Below are 18195 nucleotides of genomic sequence, written 5' to 3' on the forward strand. Positions count from 1 at the left end.
AAATTGGTAAACGATAGTCAAAATAGTCAAGTTTTCAACTCTTTTCAGTATTTGTCAGCCAAGCCCCCAACACCCTGCTAACCAGGTACATTTTAATTATAAAAAAAAGTATGTCCTTTAGATGTACATATATAACATTGATACTTATTTAACATATCTTATTAATATTTTCATTAACATTCAGTGGTTTCACCATATCATATATCATATATTATTTACATTACTAAAAGTGGTAAGAACCTAAGTCAAAAGCTGTATTACGAAAATAGCCCTTATCTATTAATTTATTTTCTTAAAATCATTTTAAAAAATTACTTTTCCATTTAAAATCAACTCAATAACTATACCTCTTAATTTTCATAAATTATATTCTAATAATATTCATTAATCTTGTACCTTTAACTCACACATTATCATCTTCTTAACTCTTAATTATTTTTAATAATATCTAATATTTCTATGTCTTTTCAAATTCATAACCCAAATAATATGTTATATGGCGCGGAAGTTAGGCTTGGCGACCAGGCCATCCAAAAGAAAAGTAGTTTCAAGTACCTTGGGTCTATCATGCAAGGAAGCGGGGAGATTGACGAGGATGCCACACACCGTATTGGGGCAGGGTAGATGAAATGGAGGCTCGCTTCCGGTGTGCTATGTGACAAGAGGGTGTCACCATAACTTAAGGGCAAGTTCTACAAAGTGGTGGTTAGACCGGCTATGTTATATGGGGCGGAGTGTTGGCCAGTTAAGGTCTCCCACGTTCAAAAGATGAAAGTTGTCGAAATGAGAATGTTGAGATGGATGTGTGGGCATACCAGGAGCGAAAAAATTAGGAACAAGGCTATCCGGGACAAGGTAGGAGTGGCCTCGGTGAAAGACAGGATGCGGAAAATGCGACTGAGATGGTTTGGGCATGTGAAGAGGAGAGACCCAGATGCCCCAATGCGGAGGTGTGAGAGGTTGGTCGTGGATGGTTTCAGAAGAGGTAGGGGTAGGCCGAAGAAGTATTGGGGAGAGGTGATTAGACAGGACATGGCGTAGCTGCAGCTGACCGAGGACATGACCTTAGATAGGAGGATGTGGAGGACCCACATTAGGGTAGAAGGCTAGTACATAGTCACGGTAGTCTATCGTATTAGTAGACGCTTTAACACACTATAATTTCTTGTTCTCTGATGTTTGCTATTATCTATTACTTTCCGTACTTCCCATACTTTTCATACTTTGATTACTCTATTTTATTTGTAGCGCCCCCGTTATTTTCCTTATCATATCTCTTTGAACTTATTGACCTCTTCACTTCTTAGCCTTATCTAACGTCTTTTTATGTTTTATTGAGTCGAGGGTCTCCCGAAAACAGCCGTCCTACCTTGATAGGAGTAAGATCCGCATAGAATTTACCCTCCCCAGACCCCACGTTATGGGATTACATGAGTTGTTATGGGATTACATGGGTTGTTATTATTGTTATTGTTATTATTATTGTAACTGTTATTATTGTTGTTGTTGCTGTTGTTGTTGTTGTTGTTATTATTATTATTATTATTATTATTGTTGTTGTTGTTGTTGTTTTATTATTATTATTATTATTATTATTATTATTATTATTATTATTATTATTATTATTATTATTATTATTATTATTATTATTATTATTATTATTATTATTATTATTATTATTATTATTGTTATTATTATTATTATTAGAATCTTCTGAAGATATTGAACAACTTTTAAGAGATAAACTGAAAAGTATTGATTTGTCTTCTCAAATTAAAAATCTGGATTTACAACCTCAACCTATTTTATCTGTCAAAGAAGAAGCATTTATTAATCAAAGGGCTAGACATGATTTTTCTGTAAATAGAATTAACACTAAGTGGGCTAACAAGCCTATTCAACGCATGTACTATTATAATAGGCCTACTCCTGTTGATGTTTTGAATGAAGAACGGAAACATGTTTTTAATTACAGTTATAATTCTCGTGAGATTTACGAATGGAATATTGATGGTTTTAATGATAAACAGATTTTCACTACTGTACATAGAATGTTAATGTATAGTACAATTTCTAAAGTTAATAAAAATTCTGACAAAGAAATTGCTTATATGATTACTGTTGGTTTTACTGGTCAGTTAAAAGGTTGGTGGGATAATTTTTTAAATGAGAAACACCGACCCACGATTATGAATACCACAACAGTGCAGACTATAGCTAGTCAATTAGCTTATCAGACCACTGATGTTTCTACTTCTGAAGGCCAAGAAAGGGCCAATACCGTTTATACATTAGTCACTACTATGGTTGAACATTTTTGTGGTAGATGGACAGATGAAGCTGAAATGATTAGAACTACTTTACAGAATTTACACTGTAGACAATTGTCTGATTTTAGATGGTATAAAGATGTTTTTCTGAGTAGAGTTATGGAATTACATGATTGCAGTCATGAACATTGAAAATCTAAATTTATTGATGGATTGCCTTCTATTTTTGTTGAACGTGTTAGAAAAACTCTTCGTGGTACTGAAGCTAAGATTTCTTATGAAAAACTTACTTATGGTAAGATTATAAGTATTTGTACCCAGGAAGATTTAAATGTTTGTAATGATATTAAAATAAATTATCATATTAAGAAAAATAGATTAAATGAAAAACAAGAATTGGGTGAATTTTGTGATCAATTTGCTATTGATATGCCTATTACTGCAAGAAACAAAAAAGTTTATCCTTCTAAAGAAAAGTTTTACAGAAAATCTCGCAAGATTAAGCGTCGTGATTTAACTAAAACTGATTTGAAAGAATTTCCTAAAAAATATAGGAAAATGTATAAAAGGAAAGTTGGTAAAAAAAATTATTCTAAGAAGCATGTTAAATGACATAAATGCGGTAGGTATGGACATTATGCCAATGAGTGTAAAACTCAAGAAAAGATTAAATTATTAGATTTAGATGATAAATTAAAAGATTTTTTGTGCAAAATTCTTTATATTCTGATAATGATGGTTCTCCTTTTGATACTGTTAAAACTAGTTCAGATTCTGCTTCCTCTTCTACTGAAAACCAAGTCCGTGTTTTACAAAATGAAGATTTATATTCAGATTCTGATCGATCTTTTTCTGATGATGATTGTGTACCCTATCAAAAGGGATTGCCTTGTGAAAAAGATGATAATTTGTATAATCTGTTATCCAATTTTTAGGATTTAACTGTGATTGTTATAGATGATGATAAGATTTTTGATATTTTGAAGACTGTTAAGGATAAAGATTTACGAAATAAGATTTTTGATACCCTTTTTTATGAAGGTACTAGTAATAGTAAAATTAATTATTTTTCCTTCTTTATAAATTTCAAAAGATTGCATAGGAGGTAAAGAAGAAATAACAATATCTCCAGTAGATAATCTATACTCATGTTCAATAATAGATAAATATTGTCCTACATATTTAATCATAAACCAAGGCACAAATGATAATAAAATATTTTTCTTAGCCAAATCAGCATAAAAATCTTCTTAAAAATATTTCTTTTCTTTTGGGGAAAATGATTGAAAAAACCATTGTCTAAAAGGTTCCCAATTTTTACAAAACAATTCCTCTGATATATTTTTTCTCGCCGGTGAACCCGGACTAAAATCAATAGGTGTACTATCCATCTAAACCGTTTGAAAAATTCATTTCAGAATCTGTTGGTTCGCTTAAATCTCCTCCTTGAGCAATATTTTTACTATCAATTATTATATGATCAAATCTCTGGGGAATAGTTTCTCTAATCTGAGAAGTAGATGCCCTAGATTGTATATCTACTAAATAATTAGCAGGAGAAATATATGAAGAAACAGATCTAGTTAATCTAGAAGAAGAATTAGTAATTCTAGTAATTTTATCATTTTTAAAACGAAGTCTAACAGTTTCATCCAAAGTTTGTGAAATCTCAAAAATTTCATCACAAGTAATATTTTGAGGGACAACAGCCTCCTCAATAATCCATTCTTCAGGGAAATTAATTTCTTCGCATTTAATTAATCTAAGGGTGATAATTTTAGACTTAGAAAAATCATTTTCAAACAATACCGTCTCATTATTTTGGTCAGTAATACGACACCTAGGTGTAAAATATATAAAGGTTGATACACAATTCTAGTACAAATACAAATCACTTCAGTTCCAGGTAAATAATTATAACCATTAATCTTTACATTTAAAAGCAAAGACTGTAAAACATTCATATCAGATAATGCAACATTCAAATTTGGATAAGCATTAAAATATACTGCATCATAAGCCAAACTAGATTGTATTGTACCAATTAAAGAATTATTCCAATTTAAATTTCTCCCATCTCTTAAAGCAGCAATAAAAGATTCAGGTAATCCTTTTAAAGTTAAAGGTTTAAAAGCAACTTGAACTAAACCAATATGCAAATAATTAAATTCTTTATGTTTATAGTAATCAATATCATCTTGAGTAAATAGATGGAAAATATCACTTTCTTTTTCCATGGTAAAACTTAATTCGGTAGTTTTAACAGTTGTCTTACCAACAAATCTTTCAAATGTGCCAAATTTATAAATAGTTTGCACATCCACCTTAGGAATCGTCCAAGTATTTAATAAATCTTGATTAACAGGTAAATCTATCTATTCTTTTAACATATTTTTTAATAATTTTTGATTTTTTAAACCAATTCATTAACACAGAGTTTAAGCAAAAAGTGTTAAATAATAACTTTTTATAAATTATTAGAATACTTCCATGGCTATGATACCAAGTGATGAGCAGGACCTTAGAGGTTATTGAAAAATTTTACTTAGTCTGGTAATTTTACAAAGTCAAATGTATTTTATGTAAACCACGAATCAATCGTTTAAAACCTAATCGGGAACATCCCTAGGCGATATCATCTGCCATACAGGACTTACCAACGGAATTACAAGGTTTTAACCCAATTAATCCATCACTAATCATCTCGAGAATACCCATTTTAAGGCTTACCAACGACATGATTTAAGCTTAGTTTACTATAAAATTGTTTTAACTTTAACCTGACTAAAACCGTAACCCATTAAAAAAAACTCTTATTTTAGAGTCATTGACATTTGGTATTCTAACAACCTATGCTAGTTATTATTTAACACTTAAAGACTTAGCCCATCATGGGTCTAAGTTGTACCAAAATAAATAAATAAAAGAAAGAAATGAGTACCTGGAGGACCACCAGTCTCCTGGGATTGTTACAACAAACTTCAAACTTTATTTATGTTACATAAATATTATAAACTATTACAGTGGTAGCGGAAGGTAGTGAGAGATTGGAGAGAAGGAGAAGCAAAGGGTGTCCAAAAACCTACCTGAAATGAATGCCAAATGCATTCATTTATAATCTAAAGAGTGCACAGTAAAATGTGCAAAAAGTCAAAAAGTACACAGTTTCAAACAATAAAAATCTACAGTTAGGACCCTTTTTTCAATATTTCAACAGTAAAATTACTGTTGACACAGTAAAATTACTGTGTAGCTGTCCAAATCTGTCGGCCTTCACTATGCTTGTTTAAATCTTTTTATTTTTGTACTGGAAAATTTCTTCTTCAGCTTTTTTGATAATTTCTAGAATGTCACTAGAAGTGATACTATTAACACTTTGGGAGTCTTCAAAATCTTCATTAAGATTGTGCATGGAATCATCATCACTATTTCCAAACTGGGCCTGAATATCCCGTTTAACTTGTTCCATGTAGGCTGCAACAAGTTCTTGAAATAAAACTCCTTTTTTTTAATCTGCAAGGTTCTCGTGACTTTGGCAAAATGACTTTCCTCCACTGGGGCTCTAATCTGTTCTGTTTTTTCATATTTGATAATAGCAGAATTAATTTCATCTAATAAGTCCTGGCCATATAATCTGTCATCCTTATCCTTTTGAATCCGTTTTGATCAGAATTTAGTATAAAATTTTTTACAGAGGCACGGTATTCTGTCATTGTCCTCTGTTACTTCTACTGTCCATTTAAGAATCCAAGGAATAGAAAATTCAAGGAAAAAATTCATTAATGGAGTTCCATTGAATAATCTATCTTCCTTTTCCAATTCTGAAATTTTTGGAGTAATATCAAGCCAACGGTCATGTAAATCTAGAAAAGATTTGGATAAAATTCTCCTTGAGGGTCCAACAAGAGACCGCCATTTAATAAATCAAGTGGGTATTACAGTGTTTCGAAAGACTTGAGCACAGATCTTGATAAACCAGAAATGTTTGTGGTCATCATTTTCGTAGTATAAAGTTTTAGAAAAAGCTTCAACATAATCCCAATAATTAAAATTAACAGATATCTTAGTTATTGGGTGGATATACTGAGAATCTTTTATAGTGCTTAATCCTCATTCTTCTGGTAGAATCAACCTTTTAATAATCATTTTGGAATATGTAAAATATAATTTATTTGGGCCGCCAGTGTTGTTATGGGTAATCTCAACAGACCCAGTTGATGTTAAAATCATTTCATAATGTAATCTGATTTTATATGTCTGCATCGGAAATAATGCATTACTGAGATATTTTTTCATCACAGTCCATGGATTATTCTTCCACTGAAAATCTTTTGGATCAATATATAAAATCAATTCTTTTTGAGAACTTGTTTCAAAAATCTCTTTATCAGACTTGCCAATTATGGAGGCAAAAGAATCTTCTTCATTTATGTCCTCAACTGATGTGGGTTGATTGGTAACATTGTTACCTCCAAGAGTTCCATCATGGCTGGCATTCATAAAATTCAAGTAGCTTTGGTAATCTTCGAAGGAGGGTCGAACACTGGCATTGCCAGCTGTTGAGGACGACACTCCTGGAGTAGAAAAAGCTCCACTTAAACTTGGCCTTGGAATCTGGCCTAATGACTGGAATTTATTCCCATACTGGGGTCTGGCTCGTCCTCGATTAGAGGACCCTGACCAATTTTGGTGCATCCTGTATATGAAAATAGTTAATTTATATATTCTCTGATAAGAAAATCAGGTAAATTATTTTCAATACCTTTTTTATACTCAATTTCAAAGTCAAAAGGGGCTAATAAAGCCTGCCACCTAGCAAACATCTGTTTAGCAAACATCTGTTTAGAAACATTATGCTTATAGTCTTTATTGAACATAAATTTAGCAGCTTGACAGTTTGTTTTAATAATAAATTTCTGATTATATAAATCAGTTTGAAATTTTAAAACACATTTAATAATGGCTAAAATCTCTTTTGCCACAGTAGCATAATTCTTTTGACTATTGTTCCATTTTCCGAAATAAAACTGAATAATAAAATTATTTTTATCATTGGAAGAATATTGAGTTAAAAGACCACCATACCCAATATCAGAAGCATCTGTTTCAACTATTTTTATCCAATTCGAATTAGCCAGAGTTAAGCAAGACAATTCTTTAACTTTTAATTTAATATTCTTAACAACAGTAGTATGCAAATCACTCCAAGCTTTAGGATCCTTTTTTAATCTATCATACAAAATAGCAGTATCTGTAGCCAAATCTTTAACAAAAGGAGATATATAATTTAAACTTCCTAAAAATCTTTGCAACTGGGTTTTATCAGTTATAATATCAGAAAATATAGAAGCAAATTCAATACTCCTATTTATAGGACTAATCTTACCTTTTTCAATATTATGACCTAAAAATCTAATATTTGTTTGAAAAATAAACATTTTTGGTTTAGAAATCACTAACCCATTTTGAATTACAATTTTTTGAAATAATTCCAAATGTCTAAACTGTGATTCAATATTTTTAGAGAATATCAGAATATCATCAATATAAACAATAATAAAATTAGTATAAGGAATAAAAATATTATTCATAATTTTTTGGAATTCAAAAGGGGCATTTTTTAATCCAAAGGGCATAACATTCCATTCAAACTGACCCATAGGCACATTAAAAACAATCTTATATTTTTCAGACTCAGAAATTTGTATCTGCCAATATCCCGATTTTAAATCGAATTTGGAAAATATAATGGCATCATGCAGTCTGTCTAATAAATCTTTTTTATTGGGAATGGGATATCTAATCCATTTTAAAACTTTGTTTAGAGGCTTATAATTAATAACTAATCTGGGAACACCTCTTTCTTGTTCAGCATGCTTATTAACATAGAAAGCAGTACAAGATCATGCAGAACTCGAATGTCGAATCAAATTCTTTTTTAACAAATTATCAATTTCAGTTTTACAAAGCTCTAAATAATCGGAATTCATTTGGTAAGGTCTAGGCTTTGTCGGAATATTTAATTCATCAAAAGAATCTTCATAAGGTAAAGTAACAACATGTTTTTTCCTATTCCAAAACGTACTAAGATGGTCACCACATATATTTAAAATAAACTGGGTTTTTAACAATTCTATCTTTTCCTGTAATTTAGGATTATTCAAAATAACATCTATTTCCATTAAAGAAATTTCTTGTTTAATGAAATCGATTTGCTGATTTTTTAAGATTAATTTATCAACAATCTGATTAATAGTTTTTGTAAATGGTTTAGTAATAAAATTTAATTGAAAGTCCTTATTCTTATAAGTACCAATTAATTTATTATTGTCCCAATATTTTAAAGGAAAAATAGTATTCATAAAAGGCACACCTAAAATAATTGGACAAGAAATATCCTCAACAATCATAAAACTTTGAGGTAAACAGACACCATTATTACACAGAAATGCTTCAGATAATTTATAACGTAATTTCATTTTACTAACATTAGCAGATCTTAAACAATAAGTAGTCTTATGAAAATATCTAAAAGGAATAATCTCTTTTTGCACACAATTAACATCTGCACCACTATCAAATAAAACAATAAATTCTTTACGAAAATTATAATCTATTTGCAAAGTAATATTAATATAAAATTTCTGCGAAGTAATAATACTAAGCTTTTGTGAAAAATCATTATTACTATTACTATTACTATTATTATTATTATTACTATTATTATTATTATTACTATTACTATTATTATTATTATTATTATTATTATTATTATTATTATTACTACTACTACTATTATTACCATTATTATTATTATTATTATTATTATTATTATTATTATTATTATTATTATTAATATTATTATTATTATTATTACTATTACTATTACTATTACTATTACTATTATTATTATTACTATTACTATTACTATTATTATTATTATTATTATTATTATTATTATTATTATTATTATTATTATTATTATTATTATTATTATTATTATTACTATTATTACTATTATTATTATTATTACTATTATTATTATTATTACTATTATTATTATTATTATTATTATTATTATTATTATTATTATTATTATTATTATTATTATTATTATTATTATTATTATTATTATTACTACTACTACTATTATTATTTTCTTTAAATATGCACCTTCATATCTCTTATTTAAGTGCCTATTCAATTGTTACTCTTTATATCTATAATTCTCATACTTTTCATATCCATAACCTCCAAATATTTAATTTAAAATTTTAAGATATCTTTCGGTATTCCTCCATTTTTATCTATATAAATCCATTTGTTTCATGTGATTCCTACCCAAGGTTATCCTTTTCATTATATAGTTAAAGTAGTGAAGTGCATATATCATTATTGTACTATTTGATTCATGCTTTAGTTTGATCGATGAAGAAGACGATATGGGAGAAGGAGTCAACAAGAACTTGAAAAGTTCTGTACTGATTTTATATTTTTTTCAATCAATATTGTTATGATTACAGAACTAAGAAAAACGTGTACCTTGTATTTTCTTTCTCTGTATTTTTTTTTGTATTTTCTCCCTATTAGACTTCTTTACTTTGTATTTTTATTTGGGCTCAATTAGTCATTTGTGATTTTATTGAAAGTTTGCTAACTACTAACCAAAATTCAAAATTTACAGTTGGTTGTTGTTTAAAAGAATTTAATTATAAATATTTAAATTCACCTCTCATTTGGCATTTGTTGTCATATTTTTTAAAAATTGTTTGTAACTATTGCTTTTATCACTCATTACATGTATGTTTTCATAGAGTGTTTATTGTTCTAACAAATCTATATAAATTCACATGAAATACACGTACAAAGCAGGTGTTCAGAAATTAGTATCCTATAAAAGGAGATGTTCCTCATTCTTTTATGAAGACAAGAAAACAAGTAAGAAAGATATTTCTCACATATCTCTTTCTCCATTTAATTTCTTGTTCAATATATATATTTCTTTCATTTAACAACATAATTTTTAAAAAACGAATGTAACGCGTCATAAGTAGGGGTGTACATGAACCGGATTGATTTGAATTCTTTACAAACCAAACCAAACTATTTGTGTCGGGTTATTAAATCTATAAACCAAACCAAATCAATAAAAGTCGGGTTTTTCGATATCAATTTTTCTCGGGTTTTTTCGGATTTTTCATTTTTTTCGGGTTTCTCGGATTTTTCATAGTATCTAATAAAAAGCACAGAGTATTACTTCTTAAAAAGAGTTTTAGTACAAAATATCAACATATGAGATGGAGGCAGAACACTATTTGAAGTTTTAACTTTATAATATAACTTTATAAGATGAGCTTTTTTTGTATATTATTTAAATGAACTTCTCAAGTCCAAATCTAAATGTAAGAAAGAAAACAAAAATTATGATTTTTTTTTAAAAAATATTTATAAATTACATTGTAATAAATATTTTTATGTATAGCATAATTTAAAAGTAGTATATCTGTAATCGGATCGGTTTGGGTTCGGTTTGACTTTTTTTAGTTAAAACCAAACCAACCCTATAATGGTCGGGTTTTTTTTCCAAACACCAAACCAAGTCAAACCAAACCACTAGTCGGGTTTTTTTTCCGGTTTGGTTCGGTTTGTCGATTTGGTGCGGTTTATCGATTTGTCCTGTACCGCCCTAGTCATAAAGATGCACTCTTTGGCTTACGTTCCAACTTCTACATACTACTCCAAAAGAGTGAAATACATACATTTGACACTACGTGAAAATCTAAATATCGAATATTATAATTTAGGGAGTAACGATAACACCTGATGTATTAATTAAACTTGCAAAATTTAAATCGCTTAAGGAAATTTTGTACTTCATAACTCATAAGTAAAAGTTTCTCTAACAACAACAACATTCTACTTACGTTGGTTGTTTGATTATGAACTAAACACAGCCAGATCAAAGTCGTATCCCAAGGAAACCACCAGATAAGGAAGGCAATCAAAAAATTATAGGGGATTGTGAGGGAGAAGGCTTCTTATGTAAGACTTGTAGGAGATTGGGGCATACACAATATGGATGCTCCCACATTAAAATTTCAAGCAATCCTATTAAAGACGACTCTACAACAAATGAACACACTGGAAAAAAACTGGCAAGCAGTGAACTTTACGAGGAGGAAATGAACTATCCCGACAAATCAAGGGCAAAGGAAATCAGAAAATTCAATTTCCGGTCACCCCATGTATTGTTGACTTGTTGTCAATAATTATACGTCAAACTCAAGTAAATCTTTAAACTCCCAAAAATTGGTTATTAGATCAAAAAATCCTGAGTCCTTATCTAGTTCATTAAACATCAATAACAATCAGTCTCAAACGTTTAAGAATAAATTTAATATCCTTTCGCGAACTCAGGATCTTATTACTACCAAAAGCAACTGAAATTGGTAATCTTCCAAACTCGATCACTGACAAAAGCAATAACGAATCCCTTTTCTCTTTGTTACAAACAAAGCAGCAACCCCCTCGAAAATATAACTCTATCCTTCAGGGATTAATAAATAAAAAACAAATTACCTCCATAGACCCTTATAACTCTACTACCTCCTATAAAATTTCTACCAGAAGTAGGGCTGACATTGAAATCGATACCCCTAAAACGACTTAAAGCATGCAGAAACACTTGGCAAACTCTACTAGCCAAGTGTAAAATGTTGCCTGCACTGAAATTATCTCAGAAAACGCAACTTACCCAACCCACAGCCAATACTATCACCACACTATGTTTCTAAAAGAGATCCCCAATCATTACTAAGCCTAAAAAACTCAGAAACTACTGATTTAAGTTTTAATAATTCCCCTGCAAAATATGTTCAGAACTTTTATCCCGATTCATCAAAAATCTAATTATCCCCTCTACGTCAAACTTTGTTGTACTCGACATTGTTATTTGCTTCACACCCTTCTAGATCGTTTCTGAATATTTTTGCGAACAACCGTGACAAACTGTACCGTCACCGAAATTTACTATTCACGTGAATAGTAAGTACTATTCACCGAATTTTACTATTCACGAAAAGTTGCTATTCACAGATAGTACATTCGCATAAAATAGACAGAATAACCGAGGGCTCTGATACCACTGTTGGAGGGGGGGAAAGCACCACAACAAAAGTTTGATATGATGAAAATAAATTAGACACGAGAATTTTACGTGGAAACCCCTCTAAAGATAGAGGGGAAAAACCACGGGGTAGAAGAATCTCACTAATTTAATATGGAGTATACATGTCTCAAATACAAGGAGAAAACAACAATTAACACTTCTCTCTTGTAAAAGGAACAACTACTAAAGAAGACACTCAACACTACAATATTTATCTTGGTGTATAACTCTCTTTGTATTTTTACTCTCTCTTTTGAGATTTTTTGGATGATGTAAATGAGGGCAGGAGGCCCTCTATTTATAGTGGGATGAAACGCGTAAACGCGTTTCATTAAAAACGCGTAGCTGCCTTTCTTGACTTTTGTTTGTAGCCTTTCCCTTTTTTCCTTCCTTTTTACTTTTCCTTGCAGCCATTCTTGACTTTCATTTTTTCTTTTCATTGCAGATTGCAGCCATTCTTGACTTTCGTCATCAACTCCAATCATGGATAGAGATGAGTCTGCAGGGCCATGCAGCCATCTTTACCATAGACATCAATGAAGTCGAAACAATGATCATTCTCTAGAATCAAAATTTCCTAGCCCAACTGATAACGGAAGGAATGAAACTAGCCATAGAGAATTTTGTCAATCAAGTGTGGAGGGAAAATGTACTCAACCCACTAGCCCCAACAAACACTCCTACATTCCTCCACACCATGCTTTCCCTATGGTACCTACCACACCTCTTCTCTCCATATTCGAACATGATCATAATCTGACCCAGCTACCCTTCTTCAGTCCCCAAGAATCACTCAACAACAACAACCCTCTCTTCTTTCCTTGGCAACCAATGCCAATTCAGTAGGGTCAACCAATTCTAGTTCCAACTCTATTCCAAAACCTAATTCCAATGGATATCCCTCCAGCACCACCACCCTCCACTAGAATAGCAGGAGGTAAGACAAACCTCAAGGAGAAGGGCCTCGTTCATAGAAATATCAATTCTCAAAAGCTCTGCCCTTATGGTGTTCCCAGAGAAAGAGGACAAAAAATACATACACAATTGTCCAATAGCCCTCAAGAAACATTCATTCCACCTCAGACCGTCCCTAAACAAGGTCTTGGCCAAATATGTAGTAGTTATGACTACAACTATGAGGCCTCCCCAATTAGGAGAACAGGGAATACTTGAACCCGCTAATGAGACACACTTCCATGATACAACAAGCTAGCTTTATAGTGTGAAAAACTAGGGGTGTTAACAATGACAACTTTAAAAGAAATTATTCGTAATCATAATCCATGCTTTGTGGCTCTATTGGAAACTAAAATGGAGGATCACCAAAATCTAAACGATTGAATTTGATTTTGATGATTACCTCAAATTCTCATCCCATGGAAGATTCGGGGGAATTGTCTTGATGTGGCATACTAACATGGTTAACATAACCCTTAAAAGACACGCTGAGCAAGAATTGCATGCCATGATCTAGGTAACTCTCGTTAACTTCTCCGGGTGCTTTTTTGCTAGATATTTATGCTAGCACTTATAGTAATTTGCGCAAAACATCTATATATTTATATAAAAAAGGATCTTAGGGTCGATGATTGGCACAACTAAAACACAAGATTGCTATTTATCTATTTTTACTATTTTTTTGCCAACTATAATCCAAATAAACAACATACAAGAAAAACGTTGATTTGCTTACAAATCCTGCCACAAAAGATTCCATGATAAAGAATGACGCTTTCCAATTCAACCTTAATTCACTCTCTCTCCTTGTTTTTCTTCCCTTCCTCCCTGTTCTTCCTTACAGCTCTTTCCTCAACACTTTTTGAAGATTAAATTGAGCCAATATCTCTTTGCTTCAGCACTTTTTGAAGTGATCTTTGAAATTCTTCTTCGCGGCCCATATAATTCATCCAAAAATTCAGGTATGTAGTTTTCCTTTCTCAACCAAATTATTCAAATATTTTATGTAGCTTTCTCAGACTCCTTTAATTACGTTACTTAAACTTTTCTCTATTACTTCTGTAAGTTTTGAAATTCAATAGCACTTTAGGATTGTCATTAGATCTTTCGATGTTGGATAAATTGTTCTTTGCAATATCATGAGGAAAACTATATTGTGATTGCATTTCAAGGTTATCCATTTCGATTTCTGATTTTCCGTTGTAGAGTACTTTGCCCTCATTTAAGGGGTGTGTGTATATATATATATATAAATTTATCCTTTGGCCATTCTAACTTTTAAACTAATTTAAAAGTGTGTTTCAATTAAAAAAAAACATTAGATATTCTTACAGTCGCCTCTGTTCCTAAAGGTCATGCTTCTTAATGCATGCTTTAAAAGAAAGTTACAAACTCCATCTCTTCATAATCATGTGCTAACTATTGGCACTAAACGACTCAGCTTTATTAGCTACAGTTAGTTCCGTTTATTTAGGATACTGCATTAATTAGTTTAGCAGTCATTGTTTATTTAGATTACGTTATTAGTGTTTGTTTAGGAGACTTTTTATTCTCTCTATAATTATATTTAATACCTTTCGACGTTCATTAATAAAGTATCTTCTTTTAGCACTTATTCAGTTTTATATGGTATCTAGGCTCTATATACTCTAACGAGAATGATCAAATGTTTTTTCTTCTTTTGTGCGTCCCTGACGCAGATCAGCAACTAAGCAACAATGATAAATCACAACGGCAACAACAATCCTAGAGTTGTTAATGTTGACAACACAACGGGTACCAACATCATTATTCCATTCAATCCTGCATTCTAATTACCTATCAAACTCAGTGATGATGGCAAAACCCGAAATTCAGGTGTGATGACACCTATCCTTTTCCACTGGACAAGTCAGCCTAACCTACTAAATGCCGAAGTAAAAGTGGAAATAGTTTGAAAATAGGCAATTTATATGGCAAAAGCGTAAAATCTTAATCATTACAAAATCCCCCACGGACTGGTTGTCACATGTACAAGTCTTCTAATATAAGATACTAAAATAAATACAAATTTTAATCTTTGTATCTCAAATAGAACAAAGTAAAAGATAAAAAGAAATAGAAAAGATGGTCGGCATCAACATCTACCTCTCAAATCCTCAGAAAACCTCGGATGGAAGGTGAGAGAACTGGGTCACTGTCCGGACTCAAAACCTACAATGTAGATAGCAAGGGTGAGTACCATCGATACAATACCCAAAAAGCAAACGACTAAGACTAAGCTAAGATAATAAGCACACGTAATCCTGTCATACGATCCAACCCCTAGATTACAACCTGCATAACAATCGGCCAGTCTAACAATTCTAGCAACACAATACAAATATACACATACATCTCCACAGTGGTGCAACTCAAGTATCAATAGGATTTCATCCGTCATTAATACAAATCATGGGGGATATGAGGGGTAAAACAGTCCAAAATGTCAAAAGAAGTATGTTGCAATGTAATGTCACATATAGTGATGCATGTCTGGCCTAAATGATACACATTCACTAACTAGCAGGATGAAACCCATGGGGACCACACATGGACAATGTATCTGCCGGAATCATTTCCCTTCAGCATAAATCATCTCTTGCCAGAACCATTTCCCTTTGGCATTAATGGAACCATTTTTCTTCGGCATAAATAATCTCTCACCGGAACCATTTCCCTTCGGCATAAATCCTCGAACCAAATTCCATCTCAAAATATCAGAACCAATGCAAATAGTCAATTTCCATATAAAATACAATGATGGAATGATAATATCAACAAGCACAACCCATATCACAACAACATATTCAAGTATTCACAATAAGCCAAGTATCAATTCATATCGAACACAACATGCTAAATCATCTCATATGCCATCTATTACCCCCTTAATCATTATCAAGTCCGATTGAACATCAGTTAATCCCCAAAATCACTTTCCATTTCTCCAAACACGTAAAACAAGAATACACGATCCTACAGCTTAAGCAAAGGTTTAGAAATTTACCTGTCTCGGTTTAAATCCCGAACTACTTTGAAATCTAAGCTTTACTCTTATACCGACGTTTCGAATCAAGATAATCTATTCAAATAAGTAATCTCAATAAGAACTTGAGTCTAACGACAACCAAATCGACAATTTTGAAAACCAAGCCAAAACTAACCCGAAATACCCGGAAAAATCCAATTTCAAAAACGAATAGTAAATTGAGAAATTTTTACATGAAAAAGATCCTTGAAGTATATGGATTCTATAGAGAAACGGGAATGAATTTGGACTTAAAACCACTTCAAAATAATCAAAACACTAAAATATTTGGTTCTTGAAAACCCCAAGTTTTCCCCAATTTAAAATACTCAATTAGAGCTAAGAAATCATAATTTATCAATGTTTAAAGGCGAATTCATGATAAAGAAACTTACCCTGATGATTTCCCTCAAAATTCCGCCTCCCCCGAGCTTTCCAAGCTCCAAAAATAGTGAAATGAGGTCTAAATCACACTAAGGGTTTAAACACTTTTTATGGGCAAATTTTCCCTCCGTGAATGTAGACAACTAACTCTGTGAACGTGGAGGCTAACAAAAAGATCCTCCACAAACGCGGCCTAAGCTCCGCAAATGCGAAGAAGAGACATTGGTCCTTACGCGAATGCGTTGAAGGAATTTTGTACCCTCTATTAATGCGGCCAAGGCTCCGTGAACGCGGAGAAGAAACCTTCAGGCACCAGAAACCAGCAACACAAGAAATTTAAGTTGCGGAATCAACCCTCGAGATTCGTTTAGAATCTTGTATACACAATCCATATATGCACACCTACTAAATTTGACGTTTCGGACTTAATGGAATCATTATAATTCGAATTTGAGGTCTCTTTGATCCAAAACTCAAAAAGTCACAACTAAACCAATTTTAAGCCTCAAAAGCTAGATTCACGCTCACGACCTCCAAAAATTTAACCAACACTTCTCGTAGAGCAAAAATCATCCCCCAAATCCAACAGAGTCTTCATAATTCTATTTTGAGCATTGGAACTATGGAAGTTGACCAAAGTCAAACCTTGACCTAAAATACATTAAATTTCTAACTCAATACCTCAAATCTTCATTACAACTCTAATTCTAATTCCGTAAACTCTCATAGGCCAATTTCTACATTCCGGTGCTGTTGGAATCAATGAAATTTCGTTTCAAGACTCGTAGCTCCAGTTGGCTCCAAGTACCACTTTTGAACACTTTAAACTTATGAAAACTCGAAATTTCTAAAACCCAACTTTTTCGTACAATTTTCTCAAAACCAACATCCGATACTAATAAAAAATGACTCGGGGCAACTATAGGAAGGGATAAAATGGTCATTGTATGAAAAATTCCAAAAATAACCTTCAGGGTCGTTACGTCATCCACCACTAAAAACAATGTTCATCCTCGAACATAAATAAAAAGGAAGTACATGAAGCCTCAAAGAATTGTGGATATCAAGCACGTATATCAGACTCCACCTCCCAAATAGCTTCTCCAACTATACAGTGCTTTCACTGGACCTTCATTGAAGCTATCTCCTTGGTACTAAGCTTACGGACCTATCTATCAAGAATACTTATGGGATCCTTCTCAAAAGTCAAGTCTGTACCTAACTCCACCGAGTCAAGGGAGATCACATGAGACTCATCCGGAACATACCTCTGAAGCATGGAAACATAGAATACTGAATGTACAACTGATAAGCCAGGTGGCAAGGCCAATCTATAAGACACATCTCCTACTCGCCCCAAAATCTCA

The 18195-nt window shown here is 31.9% G+C and overlaps 1 pseudogene; it reads left to right on the forward strand.

The window, feature by feature from the left end:
* The first annotated feature begins 1904 nt into the window (after window positions 1-1904).
* LOC129872509 (uncharacterized) lies at window positions 1905-13912 on the forward strand (annotated as a pseudogene).
* Window positions 13913-18195: the final 4283 nt, after the last annotated feature.

Source organism: Solanum dulcamara, chromosome 11, assembly GCF_947179165.1.
Source record: "Solanum dulcamara chromosome 11, daSolDulc1.2, whole genome shotgun sequence".
NCBI classification, from domain to species: Eukaryota; Viridiplantae; Streptophyta; class Magnoliopsida; order Solanales; family Solanaceae; genus Solanum; species Solanum dulcamara.